Consider the following 23646-nt stretch of genomic DNA (forward strand, 5'->3'; position numbering starts at 1 on the left):
AGGCACAGCCTGCCAACAGGAAACATCCCAGCCAAACACGTGACTATGGCCAAGACCCTGGACTGGTACAGGAAGTTGCCCTTGTTTTACTGCATCAGGGCCTCCTGACTGATGAATGCTTCCATGGACTTTAGTGACCACTCCCATAAGACTTTGAGACATGGCTATTTGCTTGCTGTACATGCAGTGTGTTTGCCATGTAGGCTACTGGCACATGATACAGGGTGTGAGGTTGTTGTGGCTCAATACAGGAAGATATCTAATCCCTGACTGAGGGCTGCTGACCAGCAAAGCAAGGTACTGGTTGTGTGACTGCACGCTCATTGACGTAGAAAGGCAAGGGAAGGAAGGAATGCTACAAGCATGCAACTGAGAGAGGGCTACGTGAGCAAGAGAGCAGCCCTCAGATGCAGCCTGGTCCAATCCATGAGCTGGGAGCCTACCCATATACATAAAGTGTTCCTGCTGCAGTCAATGTATTCTGCAATGCAAGTCTGTGCTTCTTGCAGTGTCCTGGAGAAGTGCCATGAGGATCTTGAGGGGTTGCCAAATTTCAGATGCCAATGGATGAGGGGTGCATATGCCTGCTACCCATGAATCATGTCCTGAGATGCTGTTCAGTACTGACCAACATGAAGGCTGTTTGCAACCAGCAGCCAGCTGAAGTCACTGGGTACCTGTACTCACCTCCACGTTGACATCTAGCTCGTTCGGCATGTTTGGTAAGTCCGGAAACTGAATATTAATGAAGTGAGTTGTGCCATTAAAGGATGTTTAACAAGCAGTAATCCCCCTTTATTGGCCACTCATCACTGCCTAGTGAGAAATTCAAATTGCTGCTCGACAAAGACATTAAAGATTCAGTGAGTTTCTCCCAATGTGGGATCTGCCTTGCAGGACCTATTGTGCAACTTTACCACAGATCACACCATAGCTCACACCACTCGGACCCCTCAATGATTCCTCCAACAGCCTTTAAAGGCTTCAAATAACTTAAATTCCAATATTTAAAATACTTGCTGCACTTCCTCCTTTGGATTTACCCAAACTCTAGTCAGAGACACATATAGCCAATTAACCAAAAGCATAAGTCGAACAATCTTTATTAGGCAAAATTATTTAATTTTGAGTTGTTTATTTTTATTAGTTACACTTCTTTTACTGCAAACTGAATTCCGACCAAGCTTTAATTCCACAGCTGAGCTAATTTTCTCTGTCTAACTGCAATAATGCAGGTCTTGTTGCTTCAGTTGCCTTTGTTTCAGTTTTGTCTGATAAGGTACAGAACAAAAGAGCTGGGCAACAAAGTGCTAAGCTGTGAACAGGTTATTGTTTTTCTTTGATTCATGTCAAAAGAGCAGATTTTTCAAAGGCCCAGGGAGGTCATGACAGAGGTACATTAATGACTTCACTTCCTGTGCCCACGGCACTGCAGTGAAGGGTGGTCATCAATTTTGACATCACGAAGTAGTTCCAGGCACTGTGTACTTTTGTTGATATTATGCAGGGTCTTATACTGACCTATAATGAGAAAGTGATTGATGTATTGAAGGCGGGTGCATTAATTTTTGTTTGGAAGCTAGAGAAAGACTCAGTCCCGCAGCAAACAACAATATCATTGGTAGCTTATCTGGCTTATCAGGTCCTGACTACTGCACTGTGGAATAAAATCTTCGGCAAAAGCAAGTAATCTACAATGCTCAGAACACAGTCCTGCTGAGAATTATCAGTTTTGCAGGATGAGATTGTAGCTTCTTCACCTTGTATCTGTTTTAAATGCATTTTTTAAAATTTAAAACACTTTGTAACATTGACTCCTGAAACATCCTGACTAAGGCCCCAAACTATGGTCTCTAACCTCTATATGTCACTCAAGTGCAATTCAAGCACAAATGCAACCAGGTGTAAAAGTAGTATGAATCATCCCAGTGAAAGTGTATAAGCCCAGAACGTCTTGTGTGCAATATTAATATACGCATACTTAATTGTTTTCCATTCAATTACTTTGCCAACACCTCAAAGAAAATGTTAAACTGTTTATTTTTAAAGGGTTAATGCTTCTGGTAAAATGTAATTTTCTGTGAATCTATTAAACATTATAAAGAATGTCACAATGTAATTTTGGATGCCTAATTGTTTCAGTCATTTGATTGCTCTGATATTTTTGCACTATGATCATCTCAAGTCTCTTCAATCAAGTTTATGTACAAAATATTAATATTCAAAATATGTTTATCTGATGATGTTTCATTCTGATATTTAAAGTTTACTCACTGAATAATTATTAAAAACCATAACCACAAATGTTTGCTTTAGAATCAAAGAGTCCCTACAGTGTGGAAGCAGGCCATTTAGCCTATTGAGTCCACGCTAAACCCCCCGAAGAGCATCCCATCCAGACCCACACCCCCCTACCCTATTCCTATAACCTCACATTTAGCATGGCCTATCCACCTAACCAACACATCTTTGGACAGTGGGAGGAAACCGGAGCACCCGGAGAAAACCCACACAGACACAGGAAGAATGTGCAAACTCCACACAGACAGTCGCCCGAAGTGGGAATCTAGATGTGATGCACATCATTTCATATTTCATATTTATTTAACAATTATTTCGCCAAGCCTACTAAGTAGGAATTCCCATAAAATATCAATTTGCCTATTAATGTAATGCAGTTATTGGCTAAAACTTGTGTTGACAGCAGTTACAGCTGTTAGAGCTGTCTAATACTGACTCTCACTACAGCTTGCAAAGCAACTGAGAGGACAGCTTGTTTGTATTGGGACAGACTTGTGCCCAAGACAATTGGGACATGACCTTTGGTGCCCACCAGCCAATGAGCTTAGAAACTTGAGCAGCTTCATGCAGGATAGTGACAGAGTGTTAGTGAGGATTGCCCTTTTTTTTCACTGCAATTGGCCCCCACGTAAGTCGTCTAATCAAAAAATTGTCTTGGAAGAATACGTTTCCTCTCTGGGAATTTGTGCCACTTGTTGGGCCCTTATATATCTTTGTGGAAGCTATCTTTCTCATACTACCACCTACCAATGGTGCACCAGGTCTTCTAACATACCCAAAACCATGGACACCTCATTATTTTTTACCTTGTAAGGGGCTAATGAAAATTCTGTTCTCAATAAACAAGATGGAAACTTCCATAAAGGCCAATAAGCAAAAATGACTATGTTTATGGTTTCTATGCTCATTCTACCAATCCCCTTTCAGCAGTATACAGGTAACCTCATAGAATTGTATGGTCATTGTGTAGTGGAGAATAGAAATAATACATAAGTAATGACTGTCAGTGATCAGAGATTTTCATTCCATCTGCCTGATTGATTTTGAGTTCATCTCTGCACCACAGAGTCTCCATGGCTTAAATATTAAATAAGCTTATTCGGTTTCCAAGTTACCATCTTGTTTATAATTTCATACCATTTATTTGGGAAAAGAGCTTATCATCTTTGTTCACATGATACACTGTTTCATTATGAAATGTAGACAGTATCCTTCATGTCAGCAGAAAATGCCAGTTTTCTAATTGTACAGTTAATGTTTAACAATGCAGATTCAGAGCACTGATTGATAGAATCCATTATCAAAGAGGAAAACATAATTATCACTATTCTGTGTGACAACTTAATCCCCTTTCCCTAAACCCATTCAATTCAATTGAAACATAGAATTCGAAAAGTGTTCTGACAATCCATCCTAAATTCATTCTAAAACCAGTACTATTAAAGCTAATTTCAAAATGACTACAAGTATGACGTTCCTTTACATATAAGACAACAGTAGACAACTTGTGAGAAAAGCATAGAACAGGTTTCTTACAGTAGTCAAAATACTGTGTTTTGCACAATGGTCCATTATATTTAACATGCTCTAATAATGTGCTAGTTTTTTCTACCCCAAGTACATCAAGTATCATATGTATATATATAAAATATCTTGCATATATGATTCAATTTCTGTTTTGTTGGAAATGAGCTAATTTGGCAAGGAACAATTTGTTGCCTTCATTGCCTTGAGAGCAGTGAGATAAAATCACATTGTGGAAGCTGGAGTGACATGGAGCCAAACCAGATAGTGGCATCAGCTTCCCCTCCCAGAAAGAGATTAGTTAACCACTTGGGTTCTTACAGCCAAAATCCAGCAGCTTTCTCTGCGGTTTCCCCACCCCCCCATCCAGTGATCCCTGTTAAAAAGTTAATGCTTATAATTATCAGGTGAATTTCTGGCCTGATCGAATCCTGACTCCCAAACAGCCCACTCAATTTAATGAAATATTGGCAAGCTGTTAGAATACAGAACCGTTAAACTAATAACACAGACATACAAATAATGATGGAATTATCAAACTGATATTCATCATAAAATGGAGGCAATATTCTATGCCACATCTCATGGATAAATAAAAATGTAACACTAAAGGTACAGCATTAAGAATAATTACAGTACAATAATTAAAATAATTTCTATCTAAATAAAAGGAAGAAGATTATGTATACACAATTATGTAAACACAATTATTTTCTAACAATGAACTTCACTACACATGAACACCTAAACATAAGTAGCTAATTTCCATTCTCAGACACTGTTGTGATTTAATACTGCCACCTAGTGACCAAAGCTTTATTCATCCTCATTTTTTCGTTGATCCCTTTACTCTTCCTCACCATTGAATCAGTTGCTATCTTTTGCCCCTTAATTTTAAAAAAATGCTTTAGTCACTGCACTTTTTTAAACTTTATGGTTTAGTTCTGCATTGATTCATCAATTATTAAAGAATTTCTCATTCTTCAATTTTGGCAAAAACTACCTTTCTGCATGTTATGTTTTGAAAATTCATTCTTAAGCAAAGAACATTAATGCTGAACAATGCCTAGAGGTAATTTTTGCTACAATTTTTTTTAAAATTATCTTAAAGTTATTAAATAACATGGGAAGCTTGATGATTAACTGTAATTCTTATTAATGCTGCACCTTTGGTGTTAAATGTTTATTCATCCATGAATTGTAGCATCACTGGCAAAGCCAGTATTTATTGACCACTGCTAACTACCTTGAGAAGGACAAAGGTCCTTCTTGTGAGCGTGGCTTTTTCCCAGATGACTATTCCTGATGCCTTGAGATATTTGCGAACCCTACCACCATGTGGTACTAGATAAGGGTTATTTGAGATAGCTCACAGCCATAAATTTTCCTTTGTCTTTAACAAAAGAAAACAAAAAACTTTGGATGCTGGAAATATGAAACAAAAACAGAAGTTGCTGAAGAAACACAGCAGGTCTGGCAGCATCTGTGGAGAGAAAGCAGGGTCAACATTTCAGGTCATAGAGTCATAGAGTCATACAGCATGGAAACAGACCCTTTGGTCCAACTCGTCCATGCCGACCAATTTTCCCAAACTAAACTAGTCCCATTTGCCTGCATTTGGCCCATATCCCTCTAAAACATTCCTATTCATGTACCTGTCCAAATGTCTTTTAAATGTTGTAACTGTACCTGCATCTACACACTTCCTCTGGCAGCTCATTCCATATACCCATCACCCTCTGTGTGAAAAAGTTGCCCCTCAGGTCCCTTTTAAATCTTTCCCCTCTCACCACAAAACTTTGCCCTCTAGTTTTGAACTCCCCCACCCTAGGGAAAAACCTTTCTTCAAAACACTGGAAAATGTGAAGTTTTTTTTACTGAATACGTAACTTTTGGTAGCACTCTCCACAGCACCTTCTATCACTTTACTGATAAATGAGAGGAGAATGATGGGGTTGTTATTTACTGGTTAAGCTTTTCTGTGATTTTTGGAAGATGGACATTCTTGACCAATCATACAATCTGTTGGGTAAATGTAGCATTGGAGCTGCACTGAAATAGCTTGGCTGGGAGTAAAGCTCATCGTGGAGCGCAAAATGCCAGTATGAAAACAGTCACAGCACAAAAGTAACATCAGATTTTTAAATAAAAACAAAATATTCTGATAAATGCCAAAGATTTATCGCTTTTGAAATATATTAAAGAAAGAATTATTCACTGCCTACTTGTAGCTTACACAAAATAAGGCACCAGATGGAATCAATCATACAACTCATAAATTTATGTGAAAATTATGGCATAAAGGATTTCAATTAAAAAAAATGTTATGGATGTTGGAAATCTGAAATAAAAGCAGAACAATTTGGAAATCCTCTGCAAGACAGGTAGCTCCTGTGGAGAGAGAAGCATATTTCGATAGGAATAGCTTGCTATGTGAAAAATATCAAGTTCAGCCATATCTGTTCCACAGTATTTTGACCTTGATATGTTTGGGGCCCATTATTACTGCCAAGCTGACATATAGGAATTTAACAGTAACATTCTTTTAAATAATATTTACTTTCAATGGGCAGAGTTCTCTGTTCCCTGGTGTAGCATGAGTAATGGGGAGAAAGATGGGAAAGTACAGTGAGAATGAAAATATCAGATTCTTGACATTGAGAAACCGATTCTGAATTTTTCCCTCAAGCTTCTCAATGATGACTTCAGAGTCTCACAATTCAGTAGAGACTACCTTATTTCTATTCATGTGTATATCAGAAAAGACCCAACTTGCCTTATTTCTATGCCACTTCCATTTCTCCTCTCCTTCACCAAGAAATACATAGAACAGTACAACACAGGAACAGGCCCTTTAGCCCATCATATCTGTGCTAACCATGATGCCATTCTGAATTAACCTCATATGGTCCATATCCCTCTATTCCCTGCCTGTTCATGTGTCTGTCTAAGTGCCTCTTAAAGTTGCTATCATAACTGCTTCTACCACTTCCCCTGGCAATGTGTTCCAGACACTTACCATCCTCTGTGTAAAAAAACTTTTTCCCTCTTACCTTAAACCTATGCCCCTTGTATTAGACATTTCCACCCTGAGAAAAAGACTCCAACTATTCACTCTATCCATGCCACTCATAATTTTATATTCTTCTATCATTTCACCTCCTCAGCATCCCACACTGTAGCAAAAGTAATCCAAATTGGTCCAACTTCTCTTTACAGCTAATACACTCCAATCCAGGCAACATCCTGGTAAACCTCCTTTCCACCCATTCCAAAGCCTTCTGATAGTGTGGCAACTAGAACTGCACGCAATACTTCAAATGTGGCCAAACTAAAGTTTTATACAGCTGCAACATGACTTGTCAACTTTTATACTAAATGCCCGATCAAAGAAAGCAAGCATTTCATAGCCATCTTCCCTATATTGTCCACTTGTGTGGCCACTTTCAAGGAGCTATGGACTTGCACGCCAGGATCTCTCTGCATATCAACGCTCCTAAAGTCCTTCTGTTTACTGTATACTTTCCTCTTGCATTTGACCACTCAAAATGCATTACCTCACCCTTGCCCAGATTAAACTCCATCTGCCATTTCTCCACCCAATTTTCCAACTATATCCTGGTATATCATTTGGCCATGTTCTTCACTATCCATAACTCCACCAATTTTCATAATGTCTGCAAACTTAATGAGAACATCCACATTTTCATCCAAATCATTTATACAAATTACTAGCGACAGAGGTCCCAGCCCTGATCCTTAAGGAGCACCACTGGTCACAGATGTCCAGTCAGAAAAACCCGCCTCCTCAACTATTTATGACCAAGCCAATTTTGTATCCAACTTGCCAACTCACATCGGATGCCATGTGACTTAATTTTCTGGACTAGCCTACCAAGAAGGATTTTGTCAAATGCTTTTGTAAAATCCATGTAGACAACACCCAGTGCCCTACCCTCATTAATCTTCTTTACCACTTCCTCAAAAAACTCAATCAAGTTTGTGAGACAAGACCTACCCCACACAAAGCCATGCTGACTATCCCAAATAAGTCCATTCTTTTCCAAATGGAAGCTAATCCTGTCTCTAAGAATCTTTTCCAATAATTTCCCTTCCACTGATTTAAGGTTCACCAGCCTATAATTTCCTGAATTATCCGTAATGCTCTTCCTAAACAATGGAACAACATTGGCTATTCTCCAATCTTCTAGGCTCTTGCCTGTGGCTAAAAAGGATACAAAGATCTCTGTCAAGGGTTCAGCAATTTCCCCCCTTGCCTCCTTAGTATACAGGGACAGATCCCAACAGACCCTGGGGTTTACTTGAGAAAGGATGTACTGGCACTGGAGGGGTTGCAAACGAGGTTCACTAGGTTGATTCTGGAGTTGAGGGGGTTGGCTTATGAGGAGAGACTGAGTAGCTTGGGATTATATTCATTGGAATTCAGAAGATTGAGGGGGGATCTTATAGAAACATATAAAATTATGAAGGGAATAGATAAGATAGAAGTACAGAGGATGTTTCCACTGGCAGGTGAAGCTAGGACAAGAGGGCATAGCCTCAAGATTAGAGGGAGCAGATTTAGGACTGAATTGAGAAGGAATTTCTTCACCCAGAGGGTTGTTAATCTATGGAATTCCTTGCCCAGTGAAGTAGTTGACGCTACTTCAGTAAACATTTTTTTAAAAAAGGTAGTTTTTTTTGAACGATAAAGGAATTAAGGGATACGGTGAGAATGCAGGTAAGTGGATCTGAGTCCACGAGAAGATCAGCCATGATCTCATTGAATGGCGGAGCAGACTCGAAGGGCCAGATGGCCTACTCCTGCTCCTAGTTCTTATGTTCTTTATCTATCTTAATTTCTTTTTTAAGACACACAATACCTCCTCCTTCTTAATATTAACATGTCCAAGAATATTAACATATCCCTCCCTAATCTTACCATCATCCATATTCTTCTCCTTGGTGAATACCACTGCAAAGTACTCATTAATGTCCTTACCCACTTCCTCTGGAACCATGCATAAATTCCCTCTTTTGTCCTTGAGTGGAGCTACCCTGTCCTTAGTTACCGTCTTGCTCCTAATATACATATAAAATGTCTTGGGATTCTCCTTAATCCTACTTGTCAAGGATTTTCATAGTCACTTGCAGCCCTCCTAATTTCTTGTCTAAGTTCTTTTCTGCTTCCTTTGTATTCCTATGGGCCAAGTCTGATTTCAGTTTCCTAAACCTTACATATGCTTCCTTTTTCTTTTTACTGACCTTTCAATAGGTCTTATCATCCAAGGTTCCCCAATGTTGCAATCGTTTATCTTCACAGGAACATGCTGGTCCTGAACTCTGATCAACTGGCCTTTCATATGTGGATTTACCCTCAAACAGCTGCCTCCAATCGAATTTCTCCAGTTCCTGCCTAATTCTGTTGTATTTAGCACTTTCACCAGAGGACCAGTCTAATTCTTATCCATAACTTTCTTAAAACTTACAGAATTATGCTGACTGTTCAGAAAATGCTCCCCTGCTGAAATTTCAATTACCTGGCTAGGCTTATTCCCCAGTACAAGGTCTAGTATAGCCCCTTCCTTAGTTGGACTATCTACATTTTGTTTCAAGAAACCCTCCTGGATGCACCTAACAAATTCTGCTCCATCAACACCCTGGCATTAAGGGAGTCCCAGTCAGTACTGAGAAGTGAAAATCACCCATTACAACAACAGTAGTTTTTACATACCTTTCATGATCTGCATACATTTCTGTTCCTCTATCTCCTGCTGGCTACTTGAAGGCCTACAGTATAACTTCACCACAATGATTGCACATTTCTTTTTGCTGGGTTCTACACATTTGGCCTCACTGGATAAGCCCTCCAAGATGTCCTCTCTTAGTACAGCTGTGACAGTCTCCTTCATCAGTAATGCAATTCCCCACCTGCTTTACACCGCTCTCTATCTCGCCTGAAACATCTAAATCCTGGAATTTTGAGTTGCAACCAAGTTTCTGTAATGGCTACAATATCGTACTTCTATGTACTAATCCAGGTTCTAAGCTTATCTGCCTTACCTGGTATACTCTTCAGATTAAAATAAATACATTTCAGACCATCAGTCCCGCTACACTCATTAAACTGGACCTGCCTGTTCTTCCTAGTAGACATACTTGACTTAATGCCAACCTTCTCCTGAATCACTCCACATACCAACCTACTGTTCTGTTCTCACCACCATACCCCCTCCCCCAACTCCCAACACACCAGTGTAAAATTTCCCAAATCACTCTAGAAAACTAATAGATTGCATAAACCCTCAAAATACATACCACAGAGGGGATCTGGCAGCTGCAACTTGCTAAATGTATGTCCCAGTTAGCTTCCAACTGCTTCTTTACAATGGTGTCCCTGCACGCCCCTTGGCCATCATCTTCATTGACACTTCATCCATGTGACCCAGCATCAGCCAACTACAAGCTTAACCACGTCATTCCAACTGCTTTCAGACTAACTCACACACACGTTAACCCTTCCATACTTCATGCGACAGGGCACCAGCCACATCCACAGGTGCTGGCATCTGAGACATGCCAGCCTCTCTGCACAACCATGCTACATTAGCAGTTCACTTATGGTACATTTTTGCACTTCAGCACTGCACCTTGGCACACACTAGCACTTAAAAATGGAATGTTGCAACAAGGATAGATGGTACACAGGGACAGCTACCCAGCTTACAGCCAGCTGTCTTGCACGATTGGCAACGCATCCATAAACATTCAATCATTCCACTACCAACGCTCAGTAGCAGCAGTATGTACTATTGACAAGCTGCACTGCAGAAATTCATGGAAGATCCTTTGAACCACCTTCCAAACCCACGACTACTTCCATTTAGAAGGACAAGTGCAGCTGATACACCACTTGCTGCAAACTCCTCTCCAATCTACACTCCTTTTTGACTTGGAAATATATCGCCGTTCTTTCACTATCACTGGGTCAAAATCATGTAACTCTCTCCCATTATGGGTCTACCCACAGCACATTGGTGCATAAGTTCAAGAAGGCAACACACCAGCACCTTCACAAGGGCAACTACGGATGGGCAATAAATTCTAGCCAGACAACAATGCCACATCCTCAAAGTGAATAAAATAATGACTGCATCTTAGGACTGCTCAGTCACCCTCTCGGTGCTTGCTTACTTAGCACCTATTTGGAGGTTCACAGCAGCCCTGCCTTGCCTTGCCTTGCCTGTTTTTACTTTGTCCCCTCAACCACAGGTTAAAGTCTCATAGTACTTCTGCATTACTTTGCTATGAAGAGCAGATGCAATGCCAGGCAGCTTGTCAAGCTGGTCAAACGGTCATTAGTCAAGAGGGTATCTTGCTATACGGCATGTTGCTGCCTTAATCTCACCTCTGTACAATGTGCCAGTTATAAATGGTCAAGTTTCAAAGACTAAAGGAAGTAGTGCTCAGTGAAGTCCAGAGAGACATTCATCCGCCAGGGTGTCCTGACACAGTAGGTCAATGGATGCATCTGAAATCAGTCCATGGGTTTGAACATGGTCATTCAGCCATTCAGAGCAGTCAGGGTCAGGGTCCTCTCTTCAGAGAGGGTGAGGAGCTCTCAGTCAGTCACTCCAGCCCATGTTTTGGCTCTTCCTGCGCTATTTGTGGGCTGTTTTCTCCTGGACTGAGAGAACCGGGGGAAGGGATTAAGCGAAATGAAAGTTGGTGGCACAACAGTTAGTGTGGGTAAAGAAAAAGTGGTAAGGTGTCCTGAGTGAGTGCGTAAATAGGCAGCACAGAGGGCATGCAGTAATGTGAGAGGAGATCAGGTGGATGAGAGCCAATGAGGGAATATATTGCATTTGAGAGTGAAAGTGGTAGAACATGAGCTATGTCCGCAGTTACAGGGATGAAATGGAAATGAGGTGACAGGGACAAGCTGGTGGCAGTTACCCTCACAGGATAAAGGTGGTCATTGGCCTTTCTCACACACTGCTGGGCATTCCTCTAAATGGCTGAGACCACACTGACCAAAATGGCAACCTCGGACCAGGCTGGCACGATCTAGTGTCATGGCATCCTCTGGTAGTCCTGGAGGAAGAGAATCGCTAACCATCGACTTTGACCTCCAGGTCCCTGTCCACAAAGTGGGACACCAATTTCCCCTTATCTGCCACATCTGGCGCGAATGTAAGAAACCAGGCAAAGTGGATCCACACTGACAGCCCTTGACCAGGTACACAATGGCCTTTTAAAGGTGACACCAGTGCCAGGGATCGCTGGGTATCCCCAGATATCCTGGCAGTGGAGAGTAATTCCAGCTACAGCCAGTGGTAGAAGTGGGCTAGCATCGGATGAGAGGGATGATTTAAGAACGTGGAAGGTAATTAAGGAAGCAAGTTTGGGACAACTGCAGGAGAAAACTCGCCAGGCTTTGCAGAGAGAATAATTCCATGAAACTCACTAAAAATGATACAGGTAAAATATTATAAGGTTCAGTTCGACAATTCTAATTATTGCCAGTGAGACCTACAATTTGAATTGATGTCTACCTCAGATAGGTGCATTCCCATTAGATACTGTTCTGCTGAATAATGAAGAAAAGGCATTTCTTTTATTTGCAAAACACAGCCTGCACATGAAACTACATCAATGAACATCACGGAGATGAGCTACTAATCCAAAGCTATTTGATCTGTCTTCTGATAAGAAGAGTAAACCACCAAGGAGAAATGATAACTGTTCTCTATTTCTTTACCTCCACCAGGCAATATCTGCAATAAATGATCCACAATATGATACAACTGACAATCCTAAAACAGTTGTCAACAAATGTCAGCCAGAGGGTTATTTACGACTGTCTACCAGAAACCTATCTTGGCTGGTCGGCATACATGTAAGGATATCTACAGTTCCTTGTGTTATAAGATTGACTGTTCACAATATATGTCATTGACTTGGAGAAAGGAAGTGAATGTACTGTAACCAAATCTGCAGACAACACAAAAATAGGTGGAAAAGCAGGTTGTGGGAAGGACGCAAACAGTTTACAGAGATATATTGCTAGCCAACGTGAGTGGGCAAAATATTGGCAAATGGAGTATAATGCGAGAAAATGTGAAGTTGTTCGTTTCGGAAGGGAGAACAAAAGAACTGTTATTATTTAAACCGAGAGAAACAGCAGAAAGCTGCAACACAAAGGGATTTGCGCATACTCGTGAACAAAACACACAAAGCTAGCACCCAGGTGCACCAAGTAATCAGGCAGGGTAATGGAATGTTGGTTCTTATTTCAAGGGGGTTGGAGTATAAGAGTAGGGATGTCTTAATGTAACTGTACAAGGTGCTGATGAGTCCACATCTGGAGTACTATGAGCAGTTTGGTCTCCTTATTTAAGGAAAGCTATTATTTCATTGGAGGCAGTTCATAGGTTTATTAGGATGATCCCCAGCATGCAGGGATTGTCTTATGAGCAAAATCTAAATAGGTTGGGACTCTACTCATTGGAATTTAGAATAATGAGAGGTGATCTCATTGAAACATATAGAATTCCTAAGGGGCTTGATAAGGTAAACGCTGAGAGGAGTTTCCCTTCATGAAAGAGTCTAGGACCAGAGGACAAAGTCTCGGAATAAAGGGGTGGTAATTTAAGACAGAGATGAAGAGAAATTTCTTCTCTCAAAGGGTTCAGAGTTTTGGAAACTCCTTTTGACAGAGAGATGCAGGGGCAAAATCCTTGGGTATATTTAAGACTGAGAAAGATAGACTCTTGTTCCATAGGGAAATCAAGGGTTACGAGAAAAGGGCAGGAATTTAGATGTGAGGAACGTCAGATCGGCCATGACCATATTGAATGGATGAGCAGGCTCGAGGGCTGAACAACCAATTCCTGTTCCTATTTCATATGTTCTTATGGTCTGATGGCTGTAACCATCTTCTAGATAAGGCCCAAGCAATTTGTTTACTGTATAAGCTTGATGCTGAAATAGGGCACATCAAAGCCATCCTGCAAGATAATCATTATCCAGATCATATCATTTATTTCTGCATAATGCACAAACTGATAAACAGGTCAAATGAGCATTATTTGGTTCTGAAAAGTGCTAAGCCACCTCAGATTACCCTGGAAGGGTAAGGTATCTCAAGGGTTAGAGCAACAGATGAAGTTAGTTTCATCCTGCCTCTATGCAATAGCAATACAGATGGGATTTGCCACTGACATGATGCTGCCATCCAGCCAAAAGGATACACTGCCGTTCACACAAAGGAGTAATGTGGTAGATGAATTTCAGCGGCGGTGTAATACCAAGTATGTAGATGGTATATCCAAAAGACTGGCAGTTCATATCAAACAGCAAGTTACTTCAGTTGTATGCAACATTCAAGATACTGACCACAGACAATCAGATCACGCTCACAAATCTCACAACACAGTGTCCAAAATAAGATGTGAATCCACAACTGGACAACAGTTACCGGATAATCCTGAGTATGTGAAGAAGTTAGAATTGTTCATCAGCTTCATAATGTGTCACATTTGTGTGCACTAGAAGATCCACCTATTAATATACACAGCCCTGCTCTTTGCAAACAGGAAGAACATGTACGTGCACTGCACCCATTTCAGCTCAACTAATAAATGACAGCCATGTGCAAGTTCATTTCTCAAGGCAATGCTATGACCAAGCACTGTCAACCTGCCTTGTTTAAAATTTAAACAAAGCCTGGCAGTTAACTATCAATCATCATTAATTGGTGTGTTCTCAATCATAGTCCTTCGACCAATCAGAATCTACTTTCCAACCAATGAGTTCTCTACCCTCAATATAATGCAGTAGAAATTTTAATTTTCACCTTGAATTGGTATTCCTGTGAATTATCATGGTGCAAGAAAGACAAAAAGATTCATCAAACATATCTTTCTTTCGGCAGTACCTCAAGTTTTGTTCTACCAAACAGCTATTTAATCTCAACCACATGGGGATATGATCAAGTGTCTCTCTTAAATGGACAACAACAGCAAAACTTGAGGTGAAGAGTTGGTTTTACAAAGCAACATTTTTTAAATAAAAGCAACTGAAAAGTTGTATTAAACTAACGTAGCAAGATTAAGGAAAACAAAAAAATTCCATGTTCTAATCATGAAGGGCAGCCAATAAACTGACAGATACCAAAGCCTGGACTTTCCTTTTAGGGACAGGAGTCAAGACTGTTTCCAGAGCCCTGAACTTGATCATATGTAGATGAGGGTAATGCAGTTTATTTGGATTTCAGCAAAGCCTTTGACAAGGTCCCACATGGGAGACTGATTAAAATAAAGGTAAAAACTTGCCAGAGTAACTTGCCATGTTGGATCCAAAATTAGTTTAGAGATGGGAAACAGAGGGCGGTAGTAGAAGGCTATTTGTGTGACTGGAGGCTAGTTTCCAGTGTTGTTCCACAGTATTCATACTAGGCCCTTTATTGTTTGTGATATATACAAACAATGTAGCAGGAAAATGTATGGGGATAACAAGTAAGTTTGCTGATGACACGAAGGTTAGCCGTGAGGTTGACATTGAAGAAGAAGGACTTAGGTTACAGGAGGATATAGACAGTTGGCAGATTGAAGTTAACCCTGATAAGTGAAGTGGTGCACCTTTGAAGTAGTAACAAGACAAAGGTGTACTCACTCAATGGCAGGACACTGAGAAGCTCAGAGGAACATAGAGAGGTTGGGGGGCTTGTCCACTGATCTGTGAAGACGGTTAATAGAGTAGTTATGAAGACAAACACAACGTTTGCCTTTATCAGTTGTGGCATAGATTATAAGAGCAGAGAGATCATATTGAAGCTGTATGGGATTTTGGTTAGGCCACAGCTGGAGTGCTGTGTGCAGTTCTTGTCACAGCATGAAGAGGTAGGATTACACTGGAGAGGGTGCAGAGGAAATTCACCAAGATGAAGCAGTTTAGCTATGAAGAGAGGCTAGGTAAGCTTAGGTTGTTTTCTTCAGAGAACAGATGACAGAGAAGGGTTTTGATTGAGGTGTATAAGGTTATGAGGGGAATGGGCAGGGTCTTTAGAAAGCAGCTGTTCTCCTGAGTCGAAGGATCAGTAACAAGGGGCATAATTTTATGATGAAAGACAAGAGGTTTAAAGGCAACTTAAGGAATTTTATTTTTCTCCCAGAGAATGGTGGGAATCTGAAATGCACTGCCTCATGGGTCATTGTGGCAGGAAACCTCACAACCTTTTAAAAAAAAGTACTTGGATGAGCCCTTGAAATGTCACAATATTCAAAGATATGGGCCAAGTGCAGATTTAGAGCAGATTTTTTGTCAGTGCGGGCTTTATGGGTTGAAGGGCCTCTTCTCTATGCTCTGATTTTATGATTCAATGATTCTAACTGTCCCTGAAAGAAGCAGACCCACATTGAGATTTGATAGAGGCAGGTCCTTAATTGGCATGGAGACTATGGTGGCTGGAGGGCTCTCAAAGCCGGATCTCCAACTGGCTCCTTCCAGCTTCAAAACTTCTTCCATTCCAAAGTTTAGCAATAGATCTAAAATTACATGTGTTGTCATATTGAGCAAGAATTTGGTCATAGTTTAGTCATTAATACCTTCAATTCTGTCATTTTAACAGGTATTAGTCAACATATCATTAATTCGTTAAAAGTTGTTTTCATTGTGTTCACATTCCTTGGAACTTACTAATTCCATTTGTTATTCAAGGTGATGATGTTCCCTTGATATTACTGTTCTTGTTTTTCTCAGTGGTGAGGGTCACAGGGTTGGAGATGCTGCAAGCCCTGAATAACTATGTAAATAAGCAAGCCTTGCTCAACACAGCTTCCTAGCTGTGTTTAGATAATTTCAGGCTTACTATAAAATTTTCCATAACATTTTTTGTTTCCTTCTTTTCATCTTTTTATACACAATTCTTTCTCAAACTCTATAGGTTCCTTCTCTCTCAGTTTGTGTGTTTTTAAAACTGTCTGCATTTGTGATGCATCCTTTTCCATCCTTTCTTAAAATCACTTCTTCTGATTTTTGAGGATATGGATAGGATGCAAAATGGGGTATAAACGTGGCACTTTCAATTTGGCAAATTACGACTAATAGTATGCCTCCATGATGAGTGTGGGGCCTCAGCTATTTACATTCTACAGTGAAATTACAGTCAAACTCCGATGACATCAAATTCCAGTTGTGTTGAAGTAGTCAGCTGTTCCCACCATCAGAATGGCAAATCCAAGACAGTGATGCCCAAGATAAGCCAGAACTCCATGTGGGTAACTCCAGATTAGCTGAACTGGTCTAAGGTTCTCCTATCTCCGCACCCACCAATTGGAGCAGAATTAGACCACACAAGAGATTGAAATTATGGAGCATGTGGAAAGAGAGCAGCATGATCTCCCTATGAAAATATGTACAAAGTCTGCAGGATTGCCTAAACCTGTGAGAGAGTGAGTAGAATTGACAGTTGGGGAGGAAGCGATGTTGATTGAGTAAAGGGAAAGCCATGGTATTAAAATGGGAAGCATGACAAAGTAGGAGATCCCACCATCGAATATGCCCACCATTTTGAAATATGAGATGTAGTGATATCTGGGAAACAGTTTGGCAGGCAGGCACTCTGTTCAAAAATGATGAATGTGGGAGCAATTTCCCAGCATTGTAGAAGTTCTGCTGATGTGGTTCGCAGCAGCTCAAGCAGAACACAATCCCACTTCCAGTCCAATTCTGCAGAAAGGGGAGTCACCCTGACAATAAATCCGGGCCACATGGAAACTGCCCACGGTGAGAGGAAGCCAGACTGTTTCAGGATAAGGCAAGGATCAGGGGAAGATGAGGAACCTGAAAACCCACTACAATGGCAGATGATCCTTCAGGCTATGGAGACCATCAGTATCAAGCAGGAGCACAATCCAGCAGTTCTAAAGGTCATGTTCATGATGAAGATGACATGGAAAATGGTGATATTTGCCAGAATTTCCAACTGTTTCCACCATGCTGAGTTCAAGCAAATCACAATTCGGAATGATGTGCAGCAGGTAAGGCTAAACAATCTGATAAATAATGAGGCTATTTTCACTTGGCTGTGGAACACCAACATGGAAATTCCAGCAGAGGCAACCATGTAAACTTACACAGAAGTGGACATTGCAGTCTGCTACACATCATAACTAACAGATGAACCACTGATAGATGCAGTGCATTCTACATCTAAGAATTCTGAGCAGTCCAAGAAAGCCAAAGACCTTGAAAGGTCCAATGAAAAATCTGGCACCCACCTGCAAGCCTGATTCCCTTGCCCATGTCACAAAGGCTAGAAAAGCTCCAGGATTTCACACCACAAACAAAAACACTAAAAACATGTTTGACTGCACTGATGACATGTTAGACTGTATCATGTTCTTCTGATGACAAGAGCCCAAGCAGAAAGAGATTGCAAAGCTTCTCTGGAACTAACTCAACATTTGTCAAAGCCTTTTTTACAAGGTCAGACCTCTGTAAGATGCGAACATGTTTTAATAAGAATAATTTTTGCACATTTATTTCTTTACTGAGTTTTCTACAACGTTCAAATATGTTGGTTTGACATAGGCCGCATTTGTAGACATATCAGGTTACATAGAAAGGCATTCATGTGGGAATGAGTCCTTCACAGCTATCACTCCCTTAACACAAATTTGTGAACAGATTCCTTCAGCTCTACCTTATTAGGATTTTGCTGTTTACGAGTTATGGAAATTAAGTATCTAAGTTTACTAGCAATGAAAAACTAGCATGGAATGTAAGTTGTATGGAGGACACACAGCAAATTCAAAAAGATATAGACAGGTTAAATGAATGAACAAGAAGGTGGCAGCTGGAAGCGAGAAGTCAAGATTATTCATTTCAATCCCAAGAATATGAAAACAGAACATTTTTTAAAAAACATGAAACTTGAAAATTTTGCTGTTCAGAGACTTGAGTACAGGATGGACCATTTAGAACTGAGATGAGGAGAAATTTCTTCAACCAGAGAGTGGTGAGCCTGTGGAATTCTCTACTATAGAAAGCAGTTGAGTCCATAACATTGAATGTTTTTCAGTAAAAGTCTTTTGTAAGATTGCAGAAATGCATGTGCAAAGGGATGTTCTGCTTTGTGCACTTTTGCCGAAGTTGATCATAGTAATCTCAAAGCTAAATTCAATAGCTTTTATTGATTTTTAACTACTCACTGGAATTTTAAACTTTCAAAGACGCTTGGAAGTTGCCTATTTTTAAACCGGAATTAGATGATGGAGTCTAAGTCAACCGTTTTAGATCTGTGACTAAGCAAAATGTGTTTGACAAAATAATAAGGATTGATGCAAAATAACTTTTGGCTTTGCACTGACATAAATTGCATAATGTATCCTTTCCTTAGGAAATCATTGGTTCCTTTTGACTGGTTGTAAATGTGTGTTGTACATTTCTTCTCCACAGAGACTGTTTCAAAGTAATTTCAAGCTGAAATACAACCTTACATCCATGCATTAGTATTTGAAGCTGCTGTGCATGATATACTGCAGAATGGGCTAATACTTGCGTTAAATATTTCATGTCCATTTTATAAATGTATTTATTCTCACATGTAGATTGTTTCCTGATCAAACATTCACTTGCTGCAAGCAATTGAATAGTGTTGAGAATGCAAAGCTGTTTACTCCTTTTAAAGTGGGGCACTTTCAGGCTTTTTCTTTCTGAATGATAGGAGTTCGGAGCAAAAAGGAGCTAAAAGTTTATGATTTCAGAATGGAGACAACATGTTACTGTGAGATTTTGAGAAGGCTACAGATGAGCAAAAGGTAAGTAATAACACATGCTTTAGCCGTTCTTTCAGGTTTGGTACAGAGCAAATAACAACCAAAAATATAATGTGTATTAGTTGCAATTTAGGCAACGACACTTATTACTTTAGAGACTTTCCTGAGATTGTGCGTTTATCTGGTAATTAACTCAATGTATGTGAATCTTTATGTAGTCCTTAGGTTGCCCTTGAAGTGTAAATTTGAATTGAAGCAAAATTTCTGAGCAGTGCACTTGTATGAGTCATAATTTGTAACAGTGCAACTCAAGTTTTAGAATTGTGTGCATTATAAATATTTAATTTGCACATTAGCTGATTCTATCTTAAATTGACTCTTGCTCATTTTACCATCCTACTATAATGATGCAAACAACAACTTGCATTTATATAATGCCTTTAGCTTGGTGATGTCAAAGAGATTAAGGGCATTCCTCAGAATCTGAGTTGGAACCCCAGCTGTAGTTTGAATATATTTGCTGGCACTCTTTAAAATTTAATTTGCAGTGTACTTGAGTCAAGTTCATCATGGTGAAAAGTGACGATATCATCATCTCAAACAGGTTTTTACACCATTTAGTTTTAGTCCATTTCAGGAACCTTCACCTGTGCTTCATCCAGACCCATATTGCCATTCTAGTATCAGTGATGGTACAACTGCAATGACCAAGGCTGATGGATGAACACTAGCTAACAGGCTTTCTTCAAGCTCTGGCTAAATAATAGTAAGTAATTTTCTCAGAAACATCAGGTTGTCTCATTTCTTGTAAGTTGCTTTCCTCCCTGCAGTCTACTTCTGCCTGTTTGTGATTTTATTTCAGGTTTGTACTGTCCAATTTTCTTTCAAATCACTATATCTCTGAGCCCTGTTGCCACATTCTTGCTAAAAATATATACCAGCGTTCCTGAATCCTTGCTACTGCTACTGCATATAAATAAATCCTGCATCAAACAACTCAACTATATCCAGTTGGTAATGATTAATGAAACTTTAATCTCTACAATTCAATGTGACACTGAAGTTTCTTTATATTTCCACTGAGCATTTGGACTCCAACAATTACAAATTTAATAGTTTATCCAGAAAACTCAAAACTTCCATGACATCAAGAGTACATCACAAAATAATAAACCTTGTAAAGAAATAGTGTAGAAAACGTTATGGTTGTGAATCCCCCATGCTTCTGAAGTAAATTTGAACAAGGTTAAAGTCATATGTTGCCATATTTACTTCTGTGCCCATGTTAGGCAACCAGCACATCCTAATTATTTTTTGGTAACTATTGCTGTAGCCATACCATCATTGATATCAAAGTGCCAACATGATTGAAGGGGAGAATGCAGATCTGGTTCTAGAAATGCACTAAAACTAAGCAATATATGAACAAAAACAGAAGTTGCTGGAAAAGCTCTGCAGATCTGAAGAAGAGTCACCGGACCCGAAACGTTAATTTTGATTTTTCTTCACAGATGCTGCCAGACTTGCTGAGCTTTTCCAGCAATTTGTTTTTGTTCCTGATCAACAGCATCTGAAGTTTTTTCGATTTTTAAGCAATATATAACTCTGACAAGAAAACTGTAATAGCACTTTACTGAATGCATACAGTGCATAAACCTGGATTTAAGAGCTGCTGGAAGATACAGCTGAGTAAAAGCAAAAGTTGCCATAGTCTTACCAGACTGTAGGGCTGCTCTCCCATTTCAGAGAAATAACTGGTTATAGTTTAAGCTGAGGGTCACCATACCTCAGGCAAGAGGATAGTCCTTCACAGTAATCTAAGTTGATTTAGGATTGAACACACACCTTGGTGTCATTCCGCATTAAAAATCATCCATCTGGCCAACTGAGATAATTGATCCCTTACAGCTAGAGTAGCAGCCTGGCAGAACCATGTTCACATTGTTTGGTACCTACCAGGCTTAGACTAACCTTGCCTGTGAGAATGTCATCCTGAATACAAGTGTGAACAAAGTATTCTTCCAACTACTAAAAATGTATATGGCTAGAATTGTCGTGAGACGGAGCCGGTTTGACCCTTTAAATCTTGTTATTATTGTACATACATAATATGAAGAAGAGAGAATCCATGATCTCAAATTATTAAAGTGAGGTTGGATAAGTAAGAAAAGTGTCTTAGAGGTCTACGTTATAAGCTAGCTTTGATGCCATATTAGGATTGCTTTCCTTTCAATGTCAAAGGAAATAATACTTGTGGAACAACTCACATCCTCAAGAGATGCAGTTTGCATCTCTTCCAAGTCAGATTGGTAGATGTATCTGGAATTCTGCACCATTTGCTTTCCAAAATGTGAATTAAGTCCATTGATGCTCAGGAAAAAAAAATGTTCTAATCAGGAAAATTGGCATTGTGCATGCTGCATGACTGCAAAACCTGTTGATAGTGAGCAAAAGAAATCTTTACTCTGCAATTATTCTGTACAATTCAATTTCACTTTATTATCTGTACAGAAATTCATTTCAGGTACATTCTGCATTTGCTAAAAAGAATTAATGAATAATAAAAGTTTAAAAAGAAAATTACCTTATCCTAGAAGTCTAACTTTAATTAAACTATATTAAAAATTATTCTGATGTAATAAAATAATCACCGAGTCTAATTATTAGTGCAAATCCTCATCCATTCATCAAACTCCCAGTAAGAACTGTTATAGAGAAGCGCACAAACAAGTGCCCTGCATCCATGGGCTGTAGTTTTTTTACCTGAATGCATTCAACATTAATACTGAGACAATAAATCATTCTTGTTGTTCATAACACTCTTTTGTCAAAATTCTTCAACAGCTTTTTTCAAAAATGATCTGCTCATCAAAAACTCTTGCTGCCTGCTTCAACAATCTCACTATCCTTGATGAGCCTACTTTCCGAAGAAAATAGTGCTGAAAGAGACACTCAAAAAGGATAGCTGTATAGAATATTTTCATGATATTTTAATGTAGTACAATTGTGAATGTCCCTAGGTACAATAGTTGCATTATGTTTTTTTTATCCTTTTATCATCCACCTTGATACCTAGATACTTGTAGTCAGTAATTAAAGTATTGTTGAAAAAAGACACATTGCACTCATCAGGATAATTTGCAAACATACCAAATTAGCAGAAAACCAACATTATTACTGTTTGAGAGGAGACTGTTGATTGGCTGGCAAGTAGATGCTGATTGGAAGAGTCATTGCAATGAAGAATGCACCAGTTAACAATGATTCACAATTAACTCACAGGACTGGAATTCACATAATAGATTAGTTATTTGTGTAGGAAGACTGTCTTTTTAGTTTGTGAGCCACCTCCAGTTCATGGAGAACAAATGCCCATATTAGTACCTTCCCCTGATTTCAAGCCTTTTCAGATACCTTACCCAATCTAAGCTAGACTGGGCATGCAGACACATGGCGAACATGGCAACTCCACACAGACAGTTGCCCAAGGCGGATATCAAACCTGGGTCCCTGGCACTGCGAAGCAGCAGTGCTAACCAAAGAGCCACTGAGCTGCTAATCATTTAGGCAATTGATCTACAGGAGAACCAGAAAAGAATATGAATATTCTATAAAAAGAGCCAGGTAGGAGAAAAGAATGGGGAAAAAAATCAAACAGCCAAGTGATTAGATGAAGTCTAAGAGATTTGTAACTGAGAGAAGTCAACTGGGCTACAGTAATGCAATGGCCGTGTTCCTAGGCTAGTGACCATTAAACCTAAAAATGTGAATTTAAGTCCCACCATAGCATGTTGAGAATTGGAACCTCGTATAAAAACCTAGAAATTGTTTTTAAAATGCTGGCAAATCGTAAAAGTAATTATGAGACTACTGAATTATTGTAAAAACTAAACTAGTTCAAAACTGTCATTCAGATAAAAAAAGACTGTTGTCCTTACCCAGTCTGGCCTATGCATAACTCGAATGGTGGACTCTTAAGACCCAAATGAAGTGACTTATCATTCCTGGATGAACACAGCAGGCCAAGCAGCATCATAGG

The 23646-nt window shown here is 39.6% G+C and overlaps 1 protein-coding gene across 5 annotated transcripts in view; it reads left to right on the forward strand.

The window, feature by feature from the left end:
• The first annotated feature begins 19477 nt into the window (after positions 1 to 19477).
• The window catches only part of pou1f1 (POU class 1 homeobox 1), a 49917-nt gene continuing 45748 nt past the window's right edge, over positions 19478 to 23646 (forward strand). For 2 of the 5 annotated variants that reach the window (XM_048602877.1, XM_048602879.1), the window contains exon 1: positions 19479 to 19649. The gene's annotated coding sequence lies outside the window, so the exon portion shown is untranslated. Of the gene's footprint in view, positions 19650 to 23646 lie in introns of all 5 variants that reach the window. The other 3 variants (XM_048602875.1, XM_020519553.2, XM_048602876.1) reach the window with 2 other exon arrangements.

The sequence above is a fragment of the Rhincodon typus genome, chromosome 11 (genome assembly GCF_021869965.1).
Source record: "Rhincodon typus isolate 14 chromosome 11, sRhiTyp1.1, whole genome shotgun sequence".
Classification (NCBI taxonomy): Eukaryota; Metazoa; Chordata; class Chondrichthyes; order Orectolobiformes; family Rhincodontidae; genus Rhincodon; species Rhincodon typus.